At 33.5% G+C, this 22,632-nt stretch overlaps 1 protein-coding gene across 1 annotated transcript in view; it reads right to left on the bottom strand.

Annotated features, from left to right (window-relative positions):
- LOC126821637 (homeobox protein abdominal-B) overlaps nucleotides 1–20,630 on the bottom strand; it is an 80,020-nt gene extending 59,390 nt beyond the window's left edge. Inside the window, exons 1-2 of the mRNA XM_050550098.2 lie at nucleotides 20,557–20,630; nucleotides 11,891–11,941 (exon numbers count right to left, since the gene is read on the bottom strand). The gene's annotated coding sequence lies outside the window, so the exon portion shown is untranslated. The remainder of the gene's footprint in view (nucleotides 1–11,890; nucleotides 11,942–20,556) is intronic.
- Nucleotides 20,631–22,632: the final 2,002 nt, after the last annotated feature.

Raw genomic sequence — 22,632 nt, 5'->3', positions numbered from 1 at the left:
TAGCGAGTTCTTATCACCTGACATTTATACCCCAGTTCGCTCTAAGTTCCTGATACCAGTTTATTTACTAGCAAAAGCAAAAGACAGGGTCTGGTGCATGCTCATTTGACAACCCCCCTATACACTCACTAATGTAAATCTACGGATCTCATCCAAAAAGGTCATAATTCTTCTTCTGAGCATGGCGTGAGCAGAATCTCTTTCCTTGTGGAAGCGGGTACTTTCTGCAATTGCTCGTCCCTCACCCTTCGCCCATTAAGGCCATGTGTCGGCGTGTGTAAGGGCCATAAACATTCGAATCAGAGTAATAGAATTTATTTTTTCCTCAATTCACTTGTTATGATGGTCATATCATAATCTGACTCACGGCTATTACAGAACGGGCGTATAATCAAAAAGACTCTCAGAGTGATCAAAAAGAAAAAAAAAGAGCCAATTGGACTATTCTATAGATATTGGCAAACGTCCGGCGGGTCGCGACCTTTCTTAGCAAATAAGCTGATCCGTCACAAAACCATTCCCCATGCGTTCTTTATGGTTCTAAGTTTGCATAATAATACACATATCATGCTAAACAGCTCATCATTTAAACGCATTAGGAAATATAGGAAAGTAAATGTTTATTTCGGGCACGTGTTCGCAAAAATTATATTAAATATAACATCAATTATACCCGACAGTTTTATGGACCAATTTTAGGATTAATTGAAATGACTTTGGGAAGTGTGGTAGTCGGGTATATATTTATCATTTATTAGAGAATAATATTATAAATGGGGCCAATAGGAAACCAGTTATTAGAAACTATCGAATTAAACTATTATTGTTGCATTTGACTTTATTATCGTAATAGTATTCTAATGAGGCAACACAAGTTTAAACCGACTTGACTTCTGCTTATAAAATTTCATTTTAATGTGGCCTGCGAATGCTTTAAAATGACCACTTAACAATGAATGCAATGGGAATTGTTCCGTTCTTAGTAATTAGGTCCAAGAGAAATATATGTATGCGATGAGCCCTTGTGGTTTGGAAATAGGAACAAATCTTTTCCACGGATTATAACTGCAATACCTGCAATGGGAAGTGTCCCGTTCTTAGTAATAAGATCCAAGAGAAATATATGTATGTGATGACCCCTTATTGTTTGGAAATAGGAACAAAACCACAGGTTGTGATTACAATGCCTTGGCTTAATTATATATCACCCAATAAGAACATTTATTTTCTTTTAAATGTAATATACATTATATAATTGAGGAGTTTCTTTTTTAATTCAAAAGCAGCCAAAGAAAGTTCAAAAGAAAGCTACTTGTGATTACAAATGCACTAAATGTCATAATTCTTTATGCAGAAAAAGATTCATATCAATGTCTGAGTTAGTTATTGTCTAATATTTAGCACTTGAACATACCTTAATCAATATAACATTGCATATTACGTCACTCGTTAATTGTTTACAAAAGAAAGCCGGGAAATGCACGGTTCTAAAATAGCAATTCGATGTTTTGTAAGAGTAACCTCTTAATGGATTATATGTGTAACATTTCTTAGAAATAAAATATCGACGGAAAGCACAATTCTGTGACTGGATGTTCGCAGCTGTCAGGTGCGCTTATTGACCACGCCCTTAATGGACATATCAAAGCTGCCGTCTTTTCTACTTCATTGAATTTCAATATCTATGTTTTCTATTTTGCTATTAAGTCACTACAATGTTTTGTGAACCATCTAAGCGACAGTTTTGTTACAACGCCCCCTTGTGTGCCCGAGATGTCTCACTAAGCATGCTTGATTTGCTCAATTTAAATGCTACATGACAATCAGATTTAGAAATTGTATACATGGCTCTAACAATAGACAGAAACAGTTCATAGTTTTATAAGACGTTTATAAGAGGCGCTCAATAATATTCATGGGTCATACACTTATTAGAAATAATACCTTAATGACGACAACCAGTGATCTTTCATTTCAAAGAATAGTTTTTATTTGAATTATACTTTGCATTCTCTTTTATACTCACACCAAAAATTGAACAAAAATCTAAAGGAACATATTGTGAATTTGTTTGAGTTTTATGGGGTTTTTACGGTGGTGTTTTGAAAGTGTGTTCATTATGGATCGTAATTCGGTGAAAACATTGCACAGGATAAAAAAGAAAATATTGATTAACCAATAGGTTAAACAATTTACTGGTTGGATTTTTGTATTGTAGTAAGTTTCTAAATAACCAAACAACCCCATTCAAGAGCTAAATTGAATTTTTTAATACAGTAGAAGGTTAATGTCACCAGTTCTCCTTTAGAGTTCATTGATCGATTTCACTTTAAAAGATTTTTAAAAATTTCAAATCTAATCTTTAAGCATTGTATTCCTGAAATTCCAAAACTTTCGCCTTAGTGTTATACTTTATACTATAAAATTTCCATTAATAAACTATTGCTTGAGGTGTTCCATAAGGGTAGCTATTTACGCCGGACATGTTCACGTGACTTAAAACTGATCAAAACTGAACGTACAACGCAAATGTACAAGTAACTCATTTTTAAAAAAAAAAAAAACAATAACTTTTTTTCCAAATAACAACTTATTTCAATTTTCTTCTTCGTTGGAGAACTTCACTTCCTGAGAAAAAAAATATCCTTACACACAATGCAGATGTTCAATTGAGAATTGAAATAAACATTTTTACAAATTGTAAAATAAATGAACTTACTTCTTCTGGTAAAATCCAGACCTAACATTTTAAGCAACGAGTTATCCAAAGTTACCTTCGGGATTTCGAGCCAGCTTCTAGAGTTGATATATTTGAATAATGTTTGGGTAAGTCATTGGCATAATTCTGTTCCATGTCAATTTATTTGTAATTTATCATGATTACAGCAACAATTTGTAAGGTTCTGTTATTTTTTTCCATTTATCAAGGGAGACAATGTGTAAGGGGAAACGTCGAATGGTGGCAGGCCGTAATAAATGGTCCTCTCAGAGCCAGATAGTAATTCACTGTAAGTTTCATCAATAAGAAAAACACGAGACGTAATTGATGGATTTATTCGATGTGTGTTTCTACGCACGTGTCGCGCTTTTCTCTAAAGACGGATGAGTGGTGCAAAGACAAGTGCACGTGGACAGGAAATGGCGTTTGATCCTAAGTGGTGCAAGCAGAAAATGGAAACCTTGTGTTTCTTAAGACATCTTACATTAGTTACAACGCTAATTGATGCACGTGCTTACTCAAAACATAGCATGCTTATGTCACTGAGATACTTTAATGCCATATTCTACAATAAAACATTTGCTAATCCACAGGGGTGTTTTGTATTTTTGTAATACTGACATGGAAAATAAACGCGCAACAGGGGGTGAAAAACATCTATATATGATCAAAAACTTGAGTATGTTTCTTTATTATCTGACAGTAAAATGTTGTCAACATTGATGACCTGTAGACGGATCGATGGACACAGGTGATGACATTATCTGTTCGCATTGAATGTACACATAAACAACAACATGGTTGAATCAGATAACGGTAAGTGGTATCACGTGTTCGAAAAACAACAAAGCACTTCAGTCAGCCACGTGAAAAGTTAAACACTGTTGCACCTGAAATGACATTCATAACCTAAAGCACGTACCACATTTAATCACTGACAAGGTTAATGTTTAGTTTAGAAGTTGAATTGCCCAAAACGTTTCATTTATGTGTCCTTATTTTTATTTTGAACTTTCAGTTTTGGTGTTGGACATTTCACAGGATTTGCCATTCTCAGTGGTGCGTCTTGTCTCACGTAATATAACCCTTGATATTTTCTCCGGTTTTCTCCCACTGCTAAAGACCCCTACGCACAAGCGAATTATTGAAATAAAATTAAACCATATGTTAGTCCCGAAATGACCTAGTTTGTGTTGAGTGGACGTTAAACCCCATCTCTCTCTCTGGATATCGATGAAGGGCATGAGTTATGTCCGTCTTCAGTAGCTTGGTTGGTGCAGAAAAGTAGGACGTTAAACCCCATTCTGTTTGATTTCATTTTATTTCGAAATCTAAGATATAAAACAAACAAAAAATATGAGAGTGTTGTGCAAGAGATGTTCGTATCTAAGGTGGCTTCTTGCTACTGTTGTCAAAATCTTAACTCTTATTTTTTTTTTTAAATTGACATGGTGTGAAAACGTGACAGAAGAATCTTAAGCCAAGTCTTCTGTCATCTAAATCACCGACTTTCCGACAATTGCGTGTTGGCTGGTAGTAAAATGGAATACCATCAGAAACGTGTTACAGTCTGCGATTTCATTTTGTCATCTTTGATCATCATTCGACACCTTGGAGACGCTTATTCTGCTCGGGAGTGGCTGTGTCACAAGACCTTAATCGATCGCTAGATGTCGCGAACGATCTACCAGTTCCAGGGCGGGAAACGGGGTTCTTCTTGGTGCGAACTTAGTATTAGTCCGAGACAAGATGTACGAAACGCGGGAAATTTCACGTGATTGATGGAGTGAAATCAAGATGGAACACCATTGCTAGAGCAGTAAAAGTTGACATCCCAACTCTTGGCGCAAATTGTTGACGAATTTTTTCTTCACAATCTTGTAACATACACGCGATTAGAAGGCTCATAAAAGTTAAGAAGGGTAGAAATGTCCAGAGCCATTATCTCATTGAAAGCGATTTTATTGCATCCAGTAGCACATGGAGACAAACAGGGTTTACTTAACAAATCTACGACATGGAAATATTGGACTAATGGCGTGTAATAGAAGGCAATTATAGTTTGTCGCCGTTTTTGATCTGGCACAAAACCATATAGCCAAATTAGATTTAGACACAAATTGAAATTAACGTTCTTTGAAGTTACGAGTTGGGGGAGATGTTGTGAACACGTTCAAACAGATTTTCTGGCCTAAATGGACGAATATATCAAACGGAAATGACAGGTTTCATATCATGTAAGCACTTCCGTTGAAAAAACTCAGAGATTAATATCCTGGAATAACGACTGATTTGGTTTTCAGAAATGAATGAAAAATGAATCGGGTTTCTAATATTTGGGGAAATTCTGAAACTTGAATTGAATGAAAGAGGAATTCTGATTTCTAAACGGAACCTACTTTCACGTGCTTAAAGCAAATATTGATATAATTCAATATAGATCCCTTAACCCATATTTTCAGAGAGCTTCTTTGATTATTAAAACATAAGAATGATTTGGTAGAAATTTATATGATCAATGACCCACGGGTCGTGGATAAAGTTTCTTTTATTTCCTTAAAGTGTTTGATATTGATTGGAACTTCTACCACGATTTTGAACCAGGGGTCAAATATTGGATATTATAAAACCAATAAATACCGCTATATACATTTCTCAAACGTAGCAGGAATGATGCAAGTGATATCCGTTTCGAAGTATACAATAGTACACCGAAGAATATTAGTTACTTGTACATTATCAAATATAATATAAGTGTTACTGGGTATTATTGTTTGTGTTTTAAGTATATCCTGCTTCGAGAATCTGTCACTGATTATAAGTAAACAAGAAGGTGGTTTGACTTGGAATTCAGAAGCCGGAGCTACTTGGTACCAGTACATATTACAGCTATCCATGGGAGTTAGTTATGCATAACAAAATAGTTTTGAAGACATTTTCCGAATAAAGATGCATCTCTACGCGTATTTTGCATATGAAACATGATTTATTTTTTAGTACGACATAAAATATTTCATCTAAATAACATGCATATAACATCGATCGGAATTATGATGGTGCAATGTGGATCAGACCAATTGAAATTTCCTAATAGGCCTGGATTTAAGAGGTCAATGTTATATTCGTTATGATACCAGAAAACCAACCCTGGCCAGCAATATTGCACAATGTTTCGGTTTCGTGGTCAGCGTGATTTTAATTTCCATGGGACTCTCGCTACAATTGAAATGAGATAAGAGTATTACCAAAACAACAATAAACCTTTATACGAAGATTTACACTTGTAGGTAATAATTATAGGCTATCCAAATGTGGCCAGAACCGATCACAATGGATGGTAGTTGTCTGTTATTGGTGGTGATGGTAATCCTGCAGTGATAAAGACATTACACAACGTGAATACTTAACTCCTGTCCTTTAACCCCGTTACGCTTTTCTCTCCCTTAAAGCATTTACGGCGATTGTTGAAATGAGAAATTGAAAGAAACGAAAGAAGTTCATAAAATTCGAGGAATGCGTAACGAAGGTGAGTTGTAAATACGTAACACTCTCATTATAACCAAAGACGTTGAGACTGACATTTTGAGAGGGGAGATCAGAGAAAAGAAAAACATATAGTTCGTATAGAAGCCACTCAAGCGAAGAAGTGATGACCATAAACCACACAACAGATAGCTTTTTATAGACTTGTGGGTTATTTGATCCTAGTCCAAAAAATAGAAGCACCTTCTAAGTGTGATGTCACGTCTTGGAGACAGAGACTTAATAAAACGACCACCCATACACAAAATCAATGACCCACGCCAAGTCAAAATATCCGATAATATACGTGTAAGCCTTGCCTAAGGGAAGCCTAGAAGTTATTACCGAGAACCATATACTTCGAACTAAGCAAACGGACTTCGGAAATCTATCAAGCCAAGGGCCGTTTTCATATCGGGGTCAACATTTACGAGTTTCTTGGCGTTCTATAGTCAGCCATTAAGAGGAATAGCGGCTTCGACTTATCTCTTTGTGGTAACGATTCTCAAACCTCATATGGAAGGGTCGTAAAGTTTTACAGCCTCCGCGCTTGCAATCCGTTTGTTTGAACAAAACTCTTCTTTTCGCTCACACAAGTACTTTCTCCGTCTTTTCTTGGGCTCCTGTGAAAAAGGCAAGAGGCCTTTGTGGGTTTAAGTCCCAAATCGTTCAGAACTGAATATGACGGTGTATATAGAGCTTATTACGGATGTGTTACGTTTTTGTTCGGAACACGGCTAAATCTTTAGCTATACAAATAGATCAAACGCCACGAGAACAAAATACGTCGAGACAGCTTGACGTGCTTATATTTCTTATTAATGTTTCCTTGGTAACTTATGACCAATGCGTTTATGAACGAGATAGCCATTTTATATATCCGCTCTCTCTCTCTCTCTCTCTCTCTCTCTCTCTCTCTCTCTATTGCTTCGTTTTTAACTCATCTTTTCGAATTCAGCCTCACAGATTTCAGGCACATCGAGTCTAACTAAAACAAAGAGTTTGTTAGACGTGGTCAGAGACCTCACACGGTTTGGCCTTCTTCCCAGCAGCCAGAAACTTTCCCCTCGTCGTTTATTTCCATCTAATAATAAAAGTCACATAAAAATCTCCTCTCGGCTTATATGTTAACACTGGGCTGCAATTAAACACGGTGGCCATTGTCTTTTACTAAGAGAATAAAATGAAAATGAATAGAATGATTGGTGAGTGTTTGTGTCGGATGATTTTGCAGGGTTATATTGCTTTATAGATGTTGCAAGAAAGCTGTTATAAGCCATTATGCACCTGTGCCCAGCTCTACATATGTAGGAAAACTTCACTTAAAATATTGTGACCGTATTGTAACATGTCGTTCTGTTACCTGTGTCTTAAAAGTTAATGGATACCTTTATTTCTGTCAAAGCGATACCGAGTGTAACAATTGGGAATGGTAGTGCCTGCAAGTTCTTAAAGACAATATGTGGATATCTGAAATGTTTTCTTATCTAATATCGACTTCTAAAATCGCAAATAACCATGTGCTATGGAAATGGAATGAGTACTAAGTACCTTATTCACTTTTTTCTTTAATTTCTTAATTCTAATAAATCAATTAAATTGTTCAAGGTGTATACATATAAATTATTTCTTTGTGATTTGTTTACTGTTTATATTGATTAAATGAAACAGTTGTACTTAGAAAAGTATTTCTTATTTGATGTTTTTGATTTTATTATCTAATAATCCTAAAAATTCCTATAACATAAATACTATAAGAAATTGATTATTTTATTTGAATTATCATCTGTTTACCTTTGATACCATTTGAGCAACCAATAATTCACAACAATACTCTAATAAACAAAACAGTTCTAAATGCGGTTTAAACAGAATACTACATAAATATATAGCAAATATACTGAAAGCCTATCTGAAATATCATTTTAAAAGCAATTTACATCTAATATCATTTTATATTTAATGATTTTGAAAACGCTTTAAATCCAGATAGAAAATGTAAGCCGTTTTAGAGAGAGAAACACGACGAGTTTATTAGGTTTCTTGTAAGTAAACATGTAAGATCAAAATTCATCGCAGTCTGTAACTATAAATGAATCGTATATTATAAAGTGAAGTCCAATAGCTTATCTATTATACGTTGATATCTTTGTAGTTGATGGTAATATTGTTTATCTCACCAAGTATCTCGTATGCTTCTTTATATCTTAAAGAATTCAAGGATAGATAAATTACCCAGGAAGCTTACGTATAGAACATAAATAAGTCAAAAGGAGCACCTTCAGTAGTATCTGATTGCCAGACATTGCATACCTCAGATGATGTAACAGTCTGACTCCAATTCAAAATATGTTAATTTATATTCATTGTTAAAGGGACAACGTTTTCTAAATTTTCAAGGTTTTGACCTGGAATTCAGTTTACGATTTTAAAACAATGTATTTAACAGCTAATTTGAGATAGATTGATGCATGCCTGGTTTTCAAAGTTACACATAATTAGTGACAGAGTGCAATATTATTCTGTAACTTTTCAAGTATTTTAGGTGGTTTTATTATGTATATATTCTCTTTGTATTATGGTAATCATGGAATATTCAAATCGAAGTTTGTTAGCTAATTTTGATTTTAATATTAAATTAACGTTCATTTCCTATGTAATTTCATCGTAGGGTATTAAGATGTTTTTAAATGTTAGTCGTAACACCTGCTTTCTTGCTGTTGAATTTAAATTTCATCCTTTCTCTTTAGAAATATTGTATAGAATAGTCAATAGGCGTACATTAATGATTTACTCAACTGTCCTTGTATTACGCCTGTGTACGCTTCTTAAAACATCTTTTACAGATGTCAAATTTAAAGCATTGATAGGTTACACCGAAAACACTTTTCATCAAATAAATTTATTTTTTTGATTACATTAAAACATGTACTGAAAGAAATGATAAAAAGAATTGAACTGGGTTCGAAACGCCCCTGTTTCATTTTGTATCCTTCTGGAAACACAATAACGTCTAGGGGGTATGTCATGTTTACGACAAGGGACGCCGACTATTACGGTGTCAGTGTCACGTTTTTACACTTCAAGGTATCAAAAAAAGATTAATATCCAAGCTAATTCTTAAAATAAAACATTCATATTTACACACTAAATTATGTTAAAATGGTATGTAAAGTCTAAATATTCAAATCACATGGAAGTTTAACGTTTGAATATGATAAAAGTGGTAAATATTGAAATTAACGTTCCAACGTTTAAATTGTATGACCAAGTTCTCTATAACTATATTCCATAGTTGTATAATATTTGTTTTGTGTTCACTATGGTATATATATAATGAAGCAGATCTGAATTTTAAAAATTTATATAAAACCGTGGACTTTTTTTTCATTTATTTATCTCAGCCGCATACGGATGGCAATGTAAACTATGTTGAATTGATTAATTTGAATAATTGCTGTACCTATAGAGTGTATAGTCCTGATTGCTAATAGTCGCTGACCTTATATACCGTAACTTTCGTTTTGGCCTATACCCTGTTTATATTACTGTACAGGAAAGACATAGGAAATTGTGATTTCAAAGTTACAAGATATTGAAAACTTAATAGTGAGCTTTTTGTTCTAGAAATAAATACCCCCCCCCCCCCCCTGTAGAGTTCAAGAATGAGAATTTATACAATTGATACCCTGTTTATTTTGACTGGTATAAAGCTCGATTATATAATATCCTTAAGGTCGAAAATGTTTGGTGGAAAATCATACAGAAATATCATTGTTTGATTTTTCTAATTTTTCCGGAAAATCGATATTTGCCCCCCCCCCTCCTTTTCAAGAGGTTCTAGGAATAATTACTCAGTACTCCGTATTTTATGTTGAGATTTGAAATATAGTATAAGGACTACTTGACAAAAACGCAATACCAACAACGCCTTCGTACTTACCTGTGTAAATTAAAAATCATATAACGATACCATTATTTTTAATATTCAAAAACCCAATGCGAAGAATACGCGCGTTCTTTTAAGAATTAAAATTAAAAATCAATTATAAAATTATATACGAACTCGTTTAAATGGGTTAAGATTTTTTTGGGGGTGGGGGGTCTGTCTTCTTTTTTTTTGTTTGGCACTAATATGCCTATTAATGGTAATATTATTGTCAAGATTGCAATATTTCATAAACACTGATATCTTTTTTTATTTTCATTTTAATAAAATAATCAGTGGCAAGCTATACAAACAGTTAGTCCCTGGTGATGTTAAAATAATTTTCCAGTTGACAAAAGCCGACAAAACAAGATAAGGTGTTTGATAACAATGATAAAGTTTTGTATCACTCCATTGATCATACAAATCGTCTACAATTTCGCTCGGGTGCATGCATTTTCATTACGATGTGCATCGCTTTATTCTCATATGAATCGAATATACACCTCGCTGATGACCGCTTCCAGATATATGACTTTGATAAGAAAACACTTAATTTCTATTAATGGCAATTTGCGATGTTGTTTTACAAAATGTCAATATTTTTTTCGAAAATAAAATTAAGAAGATACAGTTTGCTAAAAATGGTCTCCCGTGGTCGTGTGTGCATTGTGCGTGCGACTGAAATTCGACCCTAACGTGTTTAAGACCATGTTGTAAATTTCAGTATGATGGACAGACCGAGGAAGGCGATGAAGGATGTGAATTGATGATGAAACACAATCTGCTTAAACAATTAACTCTAATCAATTTTCATTGTCAATTTCACTTGGGACGTTATTGTTTTAAATTAGTGTCATGTGTTGAGTGTACAAATGACAGAAATTATCCTAAAAGCACGTCTTCGTGCTCTGAAACCATGTCAGGCGCAGTCACGGGCGAATTTTCGTCGTATTTACGGAAGTTTGCAATGACCCAGAGAGTTCGAATTTTTTTCGGAAATTAAAACAAGTCAACAAATCTTACTTCGTATCGTAATGTATTTTTTCGTAGGGGGCGGGGTGTTTTTTTTTGTTATGCTTCTTTCGAACGGAGTTTCCCGAAGCAATGAACCGTTGAATGGTGCTATGTATTCTGTAGGTTCAGACCAGTTTCTCGATTTGTCCCAATGTAATCTGCCCTTAGTTATTGCAATGGTTGATCAGTTGTGTAAATGTCCCTTCGTGGACATTTTACAATCACTATATAGATCTTAGATTTACCACACATGAGTATGTCAAGGCTGTCCATTATAATAAAATGTTGAGAGAGTTTACAAAACTGCTTCTGTATCTAACAATATCTAAATTTTGTTAGGTTCAACAGTTTTCATCTCAGAATGGTTTTCTTTTCAGCTGTTTAATGGCTTTTTGAAAATAACCGAAATTGCTTTATTTGTTGTCATTATGTACCTTCCCATATAAATCCGTCGTTTTTACATACAGTTGCTAATACATCGTTGTTTCTTTGCTCTCTCTGTTTGTTATTATTAAATATATATTCATAATTTAACCTTTAATACACCATGATAGTGTTTTGTTGATGTTTGTTGTTGATTTTTGTAAACAGATACATGTAATTGTTTTTTCTTTCCATTCCCTGTTTTGTCCCTTATATTTTTGGCGTGCTCTTAGATTTCCTGTCATACTTTCTATTTTAAGCAAGAAAAATAAATAACTTACCACCACAGAGGAGAGGATCTGAAAGTTCGCTGTACCGCTTGGCTTGAATTCCTTAGGAAAAAATAATAAAATATATGAAAATGACTATAAGGGTATTCCACTCGAACTTTGAAACGTGAAAACAATTTAAGAACAATAAATTCTATTTTTTCTTTTAAAAAGGAAAGTTTTCATTTGGGGTGGGGAAGCTTGTTTTGTACATATTTTATTTACAAGTGAAGCACTGTGATATTTACAGCAATTTTTATTGCAAGGTGGCTTTGATATTTTTACTGTCATATATTCTATGTCATTCCGTAATTTATTTTCTCTATGGTTTCATTTACAAGTAAAGCACTGTGATCTTTAGAGCAATTTTTATAGCAAGGTTGGTCTGAAATTTTTACTATCCTATATTCTGTATCATTCGTTAATTTATTTTCTCTGCTTTCTTCGTAATTTGTATGTTTCGTACATAAACTTAACACTTGTGATCGTGAGAATTTCTCTGAAGTTTAACAAATTTTGGAATTTTTTTACAACTAATTTTCTAGGTACGTAGGCTACTTAAGGTATCAATTAAATTTCGATAATCTCTAAATTAATTGAATGTCTAAATTTTATGGCTGGAGTAAGAATCTGTCACAATTTAATACGCATACAAATCATGTTTTAAAAAATGATAAACGAGTGAAAGGGAGACTTTTTTTTATGGTTTTGTAGGTGTCAGTTTATTGACTAGCAAAGTACCACATAAAAATTAAACACTTTATTTATTCGTAGTTTGCATCATTGTAAGTGCGTTATACGTGAGTAAGCATATAATATACGTATATTCAATTCAAATTCAACTTTATGTATATGCAATTCAATGGGCTTGTATAACAAATTAGATACTGCAAACATATATCATATATACATTATGTAAGTAAATCAATGTCGTATACCTATTCGATTTACGATAATAAATATTCAAAAGTTAGAGGCGTTGGCGTTTACAACTTTTTAAAACTCTCTTTTTTCAATGCCGGTGAGCTTTTATTTATTTGGAAAGTAAACTTCGTGTACTGTCAGTATTTCTGTGACTAGAAAATCATAAAATATTTATTCTTTCAAATTTAATTTTAGGTATCAATTTTAATAATTTCAACCACATAGATATCAGTGGTAGATATATTTTTCCAATTCTTTTCTTTTGTCCTAATTTATTGTCATGTTATCCATACGCCTAATGTCATTTGACTTCCAACCAAATTATTAATATGGAATCCAAATCAAGAGCAGATAACTCTTAATGGCCTGTTGTGAAAAAACTGACACTATGTTAAGATCTGACTATAACTTTAGACTTTAACCATAAATTACTAATATCAAACCAACTATTAATCACAATATTATTAAGCTTTGTCAATCTTTAATTTAAAATGTTTTAACTTAAGTGTCAATCATCGTTTTAATTTTGATTTTTTCTACATTTAGTGTGATTATCTTACAGGGTTTAGTTTCCATGGTTTTGGTCATAAACAAATTACAGATATTTCACAGAAATTGTATACATAATGTTGTATCCCTTTACGCGTACATATACATGCAAGTAATGTTTTGTTTTGTTTTTGCTTTGTTTTTTGTTTTTTTTTGTTTTTTTTTTGATATAACGCATTTTTTAAACATTGCTTCCCTCTTATTAGACGACTGATGTATATAATTCTTGTGATATTTCAGTTCACATTGTATTTTTGGGTTTTAAAATTTAATAACATATCTGGTGCACAACGAAATGGCATATAAACTGCAGTAAATCACATTCAAAAATGGATTTAGATACTTTTAACATCTTTAATATGGGTCTACAACTTAGATTAATATACACCCGCCATCTTTCTATTATAAGAGTATATAAACAATGATGAGAGTAATATTATTTACTGTTTATAATACCCACTTTAAATCTAGGTCAAAATGGCTGAAGATTTTTCAAGTTTTCTCTGTAATATTACAACGTGCAATAAATAAACAGAAAGCTATTTCTAGTGGCATAAAACCCAGAGATAAAAGTAATTCGTGAGTCTCAGATTGGTGGTGGATGCTACTTAAACCGACAAATCTGTGACGAGAGAAATATTGCTACCCCAAGATGGCTCTTGGGGAGTTCTTCGCCTACGTTTTATAGTATTTTGGGTGGTTATCTGACGTGACCAATATTGCCTGTTTCAGATTAGAATTTATAACTTTAATATTTTCATTTGGAAGTTTTGATATTGATTGATTTATCTTTTTCTGTCGTTATTTGTTTTTAAATTTGTGTTAACCGACTACGGCAATTTTGGCATTGGATCAGAATTGTATCTCCAGTGTTGTAAATAGTGGTATCAATGAGTATGTATTTTGATTGGATATTTTGCTGGACCAAGATTCTTTTTACAAGATCATAATCTATGATGTTACTAATTTTATTCTATGTTTATTTTCAATTTTAACTTGCCCTTGGGTGGCGAAACATGCGCAGTGATGCACCTTGGGTCACGGGTTTAGAGCTTTTGCGCCTTCTTGAGATTTTTTGCGCCCTCTCTCAAACGAAAATAAAAATCCTCGAGGAAACCTTTCCATTGCGCCCCATCGAGTGATATAAATATTTTATCAATAGGGGTGTCGACGAGAGTTTAATTAACTGTTCAAGATAGACGTTGGCGTTCCTCGTATCTTTTAAAGTATGGGTTCGGTCATGCATAAGTTTGCGACCTATGACTACTGTTATCTACATAAGCCTATACGTAAAATGGTAACCAATTGGGATCGTTTCATGTATTTTTCCATCCGATTCTCAGCCTTAAAGGCTGTGATCATAATACATTATACTTAATTGAGATTACGATTATGCTATTAAACATTTACAGCTAATCTGATAGTCATTTAGTAGATAGTGCATAAAATCAGCCCACCAAAACAGCCCAAATATACCGAAATGTCAGAATGAATGGTTAAGCTCTCTAAAAAAAAAAAATACAATACACTAATAATGTATTTGATTATCTAGAATCCAGATCTAGATCTGCTTTCCAGATCCGATTTGCACCAAAGATTGACATGTTCTGTTAAAATGCTGTGTTGTTGACCTGTGAATGGTTGCCAGTTCGAAACAAAAAGTTTTGCACCACCAGGCGATTTCCCAGACCCATGTATCTAGATTTAGATTTCTATTTTGAATTTTAAAAGAATCTAGATTCGGATTTGAGGCATTCAGAAAGCCTAACTTTTCCTGAACACAAAGATGAATAAAAGAAAGTAACCCATAGTGGTATTGTGTGTTCTGAAACACCTAAGAATACCCCGCGTTGTGCACGATATAAAAAAGCAGTGTTATTGGAGACCACCAGATGTACATTATATGTTGTGTTTCAGTGGCGCTACCTATCACTGAGAGGTTTCAATAACATTACATCGTCTAAGTAGTCCTTGGAATTCCATAAACAGCACGTGCACGTGTTTATATGGGCCAAGTTTATTTCTAAGTCAAAAGCGTTTATACACTGGCATGTACATTTAGACCGGAGCAGGAATGTGTGCCAGTCATCGTACACAATGCAGGCTGTACATACTCGGCTCATATACCAAAATCATCTGATATCCTATTGGAATAGTATTGGTGGCGGGGGGGGGGGGGGGTGCATTAACTTGTCTTTTTTAAAACCATATATAACCGTGAACCGGCTCAACATTTCTATAAAAATTGATATGTTTACCCAACTTATATCATATTATGCCCTACAAAGGCTAGACCAATCACTAAAAACAGTTTGGGGAGGTGATATTTTCCCTTCAAATAACCTTAAAATTCAAACCTAGTCCTAATGTTTCCTCTTAAGACAACACTTACGAATGATATATACATTATAACACAGGACCTCGATTTTTACGTCTCATCCAAACTACTAACCTCACTTCCTTGCCAGGCACGTCATCCTGCACGTATGACAAAGGGAAACCACGCCGGTTAGTAAGCTAGTTTCACATTCACGGAGCAACATTGACTCCCATTATTTTCTATAAGATATTGTTATCTGATGTAAGCAAAATGCAGGCTTGATGCATTTCAGAATTAACATCCACTCCATGCAGAGATTATCTTAAAGGTCATCAAATATGATTTTCAAATAAAATGGGAATCTGATGTAAGATAAATGCATGCTTTATGCACTTTTGAATTAGCATTCACCCCATACAAAGATTATCTGAAAGATCATCAAAGAAAGTGATTGTAGTATAACGATTACATCGAATTGCACAGTTGATTTTAATGGCAGGCATGTTGCAGTGATTTACGGAATCGAATACAATGCAATGTGTGACACCTACAAATTAGCATGTTGTTCTGACTGACGCAACAGACAGATTCTACAATATATTCCAATAAAATCAATGGCATGGAACACTCGTATTTCAAACATAACACAGAAAGATGTAATAAATGTTGAATTATTTTATGATTTATGGTAATAATTGAATAATATCACTAAACAAATACAATACAGCGAGTCTGTGATCAGTGCGCACTCTTGTCCTGTGTCTTGTTTAGCGGAGACCTTTTTTTTATCAATCTCCTCATTGGCTGTTGCAAACGTTATACAAAATCGACAAATCGTTTTTTTTTAAAAAGTAAATTTCTTTTAACTTTTGTTTCCATGAAATTAAACAAAATGAGTTCGTCACTGTTTAATTCGAAATAAATATCTTGCTAAATGTAGATATTTTTATATGGATGCAAATTGCTTAATAGAGACTGAAAGCACTTGGCTGAATGTATCTGACTAATTTACATGAGGTTATTCGTATATCTTTCTTTACAGGTCAATAATGGGTACTTAATTGATCTTATACAGAATGCTGTTTTTATCAGATCGAAAGACAAGAATCGTTCGTTCTAACAGTTATGGATCAGAGAGTATACTATTACATGTTTATCCGTTCTGATTTTAAGGTGTCCCCCGAGAAACGCTGTTTTCCAAACTGCTAAAGGTGTACATTTTAAGTTAAGGACGAGATGGTACTATCTTATCAATTCTAATATCAACGTTTCCGGAGGAAATCTTGTTCTCTTCAACATGTCCGTAGCTTGCCAAATTTTAAATGATCGTTAACAAGTATAACAGAGAGAGAGAGAGAGACATTGGGTTTAACGTCCACTCGAATCAAACCAGGTCATTTGGGGACTAACATATGGTTTAATTTTATTTCAGTAATTCGCTTGCGCATAGGGGTCTCTAGCAGTGGGAGGAAACCGGAGGACCCGGAGAAAACCCGGGGATTCGAAACCACGCCAGTTGACTCAATGACAGGTCTTATGATACAGCGCTCACGTGCTAACCATTCGGGCATCCAATCCCCCCCCCCCCCCCAAGTATAACAAGTACAATTCGATGTTGAAATGTGCTAAATTTTAAGTCATAGACAATGTATTATAATGAGCAAAGGGTTAGTATTACACGTTGATCAATTTTAATTTTAACGTGCCTTGCCCCAATTTGAATTATCGTTACCAAGTTAAAAGTACCATTCGTTGCTAATAGGTGCTAAATTTAAGGAAAAGACAATGTACTATAATAGTTATGGATGAGAGGGCACTCTTATACATTTATCAATTCTGATTTTAACGGCTTTATGTATAATTTATTACCGTTATAATAATTAATACCAAGTGTTTTAAGAGACTACCATTGACTAACAGAACAACAGTTGAAGTAGTCAACATGGTCTCTGTGGTACTAACGGTCACCCAACTTCCAAAGACTTTAATCACCCACGTAATAAAAACAAAATTTAATCCCGAACTTTATTTATGTGGCATTGGATGTATTGATAAAAATAAATACGTCGTGTTCGCCCCGTGCTTATTAATTGTGGATGTAATTTAGATGGAAGGTCGAGACATTGGCCCTTTTATTTAATAGCATGACCACCATTTCAATAGACGTTCGCTCAAATAAAACAAAATTAAATTGCGGAATATTGGCGAGTTTTGTCATCAGTTCGGGGAAGATCAGAAGAATTTTAATCGAGTTACACGTCACGAAAAGATTTAGAGCTTTTTTTCTATTTTTCTCAAGATGTGAAAATGGTCGTAAAAAGGTACTAAGAAACAAGAAATTTCGTTCACCACAACAGCTTTTCTATGACTGTTTATTTGTCGACAAAACGACATATTATTCATAGAACTCTGGTTGCCAAGTTTCTGGTTTGCTTTCCGAATAACATCTCTTGTGATCTTTTGAACTAAATTTATTGGTTTGTGTATTGAGTAACAGGAATATTAATATGGTAATTTTAATATTGCGACGATAATCTGTCTGTTTGTACAGGCTACTTAGGAATAAAAAACAATAATAGCTTAATTTGTGAAATTGTGCCGAATGTATAAAAGTGCCATTAATTACTGTGCCATACGAGTGTCGTATATTAGTCAGAGTGTGCTTATACATAGATAGACTAGAGAAACTCAGTAATAAACAGTCATTGTATTCCATATAATTATATCTGTATATTTCCAGTTCAATAAAATGCATTTGAAACAATTTATAATTTCTGATATATTACTTTTCATTTTTAAGAAAGTATACATTTCGTATAAGTATATCGAAAAACCGAGGTCCCGTGTACACATTGGCGTGCACGGAAAAGATCCCATGGCAGTTGGAATTCGATATAAGAGTAGGCCGTGGCGCCGCTGCTCGGGCAAAATTTCCCTCATAGCACACTGTATGGCGTATGCCCGTCTTCATTAGCCCAGTTTAGGAGTAGAACAGTAGGACGTTAAACCCCATTTCATTTCATTTCATTCCATATCAATGAAATGTGGATTGATGCTGACTTTAATTTATTTTCCAAATCAAAATCGTAAACACAAATGTGTATAAATACTGTAGCAGTATGTAAAATGTTTAAAATATACTTAGCTAAACCTCTTCGATTTAGATCAAAATAAAAGAGTTAAATTGGGTTGATCTAATTAGTGATGGGACAAAGTCTATGCGATAACATTTTCATTTCGAAACGTTAAGCCGAAGACTGTTTGTTTACTAAGTTACGTCTGTAGCTTGAACTGTCGACAGTGGGACCAAAATCAGATGGTATTTAACCTTGGCATTGCCTGTGGAAAAAAGATACCTATAATTCACAAAGCAACACATACAAGTTATTGAATCGTCACTTTTACTTTACCACTCATAAGCTGCCTAATCATATTACGATTCGCGAATAAAAAATATATCGCGAAACTTAAAAATAAAGTGACGCTGGTATTTAAAAGAGGGACACTATACATTTTGATTCAATATTAACATATTTATTGTTAATGAGTATGTTGTACTGTACAATACTATGTAGCGAATCAATTCATCTTGAATAGGGGGAGGGGTAAACATGGATTTACAAGGCTATGTATATTGGAACTTTTTTTATTGCATGTTATTGTTTTACCACATTTCCTTTGATCTAGGCATACAAACTTGTCAGTTTTAGAGTTAACCTGCATGCATAACAATGCGGCAAACATGAAAGGAAGGTATAATAAGTGTAATCAACATGTTGTAAGCATAAAACGTGATATATTAGTCTCGCTACACACATAACTTAAATAAATTATTAAAACAATATTAGTACATGGAAATGAAAAGTACTCATGTGTAAAACAGTGGAGTTTTTATGATTGTTATCAGTTAGAAAATTATCTCTAGCATTCATTTAATTTACCAATACATTAGTTAAACTCGCTGGATAGATTCATATTTCATTCTATTCGAAAACGTAAATATATTATTACAACTCGTTAAATATTTAATTTATCTTAGATTATCTGGCAATGTAAATGTATATAGATCTATTATTCTAGAAACATAATATGTATATTTTCATTTATCTTTTTTTTGTCGTTTTTTTAATTTATTTTTTGTACTTTTTTATCATGTCTATTGTGTATGTGGTTTTTTTTTTAAGCTATCGGTTAACTTGCAGTACCATGCTGTATGTGAATAAATGTCATTATGATTATTATTATTAAAATATAAGAAAATATCATCAAATAGCAGAGGAAATTGATCGATCTTCTTTTAAGATTTGAATTTTAGAAAAATGTAACCATAACCGTCCTTATTCACTGCATACCTTAATTTTAAAAACTGAATTCAATCACAAATATACATTAATTCTTATCTGGATTTAATACACAAATCCCCTCAAAAAGTATTAATTCTTGTTCGGATTTAATACACAAATCCCCCAAAAGTACTAATTCTTGTTCGGATTTAATACACAAATCCCAAATCTATATTAATTCTTTTTAGGATTTAATACGCAAGGAGAGGAAGAGTTATTAATCCCAACGTGTTGGTGGCCATCCTATATCAGTGAGGCGGCGATATCGCAGATCAACCTTGATTATAACTTACTGACTTTTATGTTAGTTTTATATCATCTATACCATACTGATAACACGGTAGTCATGGGAATCAACTCTCTTAAAAACCTCGTATTTTCTTAATAACTTGGGCTGAAACTAAAAACCCGACAAGCTCCCCAAATCTCGTCTAGAACGCTTACAAATTAACATTCGCTCCATAAAAAGGATCGCCTGCATAGAAGATTCGTAGATAAAAAGTTAGATATATCTCACTATATACCATAGAATTTTTACTTACTTGCTTTTTCTTTTTCAAGGTAGTTCGTATTATTTCCATATACATGTATCACTAAATTTTGTATGATATTTTAAAGAAGTATTCCTCGAAAACTCTTTATTTCTTAAGACTCTGTGATATCTGATTGAAAGCAAGTGTGTTCTTTATGGTTTGGTCTGAGAGTCCGACACGCTCTTATACTACAAAAGCATTTAAGTGATTACTATCTGTTTTTTTTTAAGATTAAAATTCATTTATTTCAGTTAATCATAAACGGTATTCTCAAATTTGATTTACATACAAAATCGATATCAGAATTGAAGAAAACACGTCAAATAGTGCGTTTCCGTTGTGTAGTTATTCTTCACAGACATGTAAGAGTAGTTTGTTTCATTATGCTAATAATTTGCATGAGGGAAATGTATCGCTACGCCAATAAAGTTCATATATGCAAGTTAAAAAAAGTGAATTTCTTAATGTATAGAACGTGCGCAAGGCTATCAGTTACATGACAACTGCAGATAATGAAATAATTTTAAAGCGATATAGTATAGCTCGGTGGCTTTTCATTTCAGAAATTAAATGAATAATATTAAAACAATTTTATAGTTTCACAACACATCATTAACAATTCCTATTGCAATATATATTTACTATATCAGACTAACAACTGCTGTTGATGAAGTAAGCCTATAAGCCCAGGCTTATTTTTCAGATAAGGAATGGCTGATTCTAATACATTTCAGGGTTTTTTTTCATCAAATTTCTGATGCATAATGTCACGTTGGGTTTTCTAAAAGTCTAACAGTATTCACCTTCTTGACGTACCTTTAAATAAAACAAACCGATTGAAGCACATTCTTTTGGAAATTCATACCTGCTTTGATGTTTGACAATTTTAAAGCAATTTGAATATTGGGCTTTAAGATTAGGAAGCAATATACTATAACAGTATATTCCCGATCATAAAGACCCGAGTAATGAACAATCTTGTATGCATCACCTAGATTACTTTTACGTGTATGAATATCAGTGTATCACAAGAAAACCCCAAAGACTATCTATTATATAATATAGTGGGAATTACTGCCATGAGAGATATACAGACATTTCGAAAGAACGTTGGCTTAAATTGTGTTTTACGAGAAATAACTCACACTTGAGCGCAAGTGCAATTGTTATTCAATTATTTCTGATAGAATGAAATCCGATTAAAAGTTGTTAATTTCAGTGATAATTTCCACAGCTATTTTTTCTAACATCGCACGGGGTTATAAAATGATAACGGTATATCGTAATTATTTCATTTAATCAGTATTAAATACCCTTCATTATAACACATCAGTTAACCGCCAACGAGATATTAACGTATTTAAGCAAATCCGCTTCTTTTTAACCCCAGATATAGTTTCTATTTTCCTTATCTTAACAGAAACACGGACTATTTAATGACATTGAACATATAAAACTGAGACGGGGACAAATAATCCAATTGAAGGATTTGAATAGAAAAGCGGTGAGCGGTAAAGTTCACGTTTAGCTGACTGGTCAATTTTGTTAAGAGAAAGGATTTCGGCCAAGTGTGCCGGTCCTTGATTACATTTTATGGCCAGTTTTAGTCTTCTCAGGGGAAAGTGGTCGCTTTTTCACTCACAAATCTCAGTTCCATCACTATTATTCATTAAGTTTTATGCCTTTTGACTAATATGCAATTACAGTATTACTTTAGTTGATAGTCCCCCAACTTAACTCACAAGTCTTTGTGTTTTCATCTGAAACCTTGCTTCATTACCGTCATCAGCTCATCACAGATTACTTGATGAACGAGACATTAATTGCTACACGATTCAAACGCTGGATTCTGATTGGGGTGGGCAGGGAAGAACCTCTTGGGTGCCTTATAGATGTTGATGAATAAACGAATGCAACTAGTCTGCAGAAAACCTGACTGAACTCATATTTTAATGATCACTTTAGAAGTTGTGATAGTTTTTCACAAGTTTTGTTAATTAAATGTAGCCTTCAAATTCTTTTTACTTTTCCTACGTGGCTAATCTATTTCCTCGAGGGCCATGAACGTGTAGAACAAGATACTAA

Source organism: Patella vulgata, chromosome 5, assembly GCF_932274485.2.
Source record: "Patella vulgata chromosome 5, xgPatVulg1.2, whole genome shotgun sequence".
NCBI lineage: Eukaryota > Metazoa > Mollusca > Gastropoda > Patellidae > Patella > Patella vulgata.
This window is presented reverse-complemented; position numbering and strand designations above follow the sequence as displayed.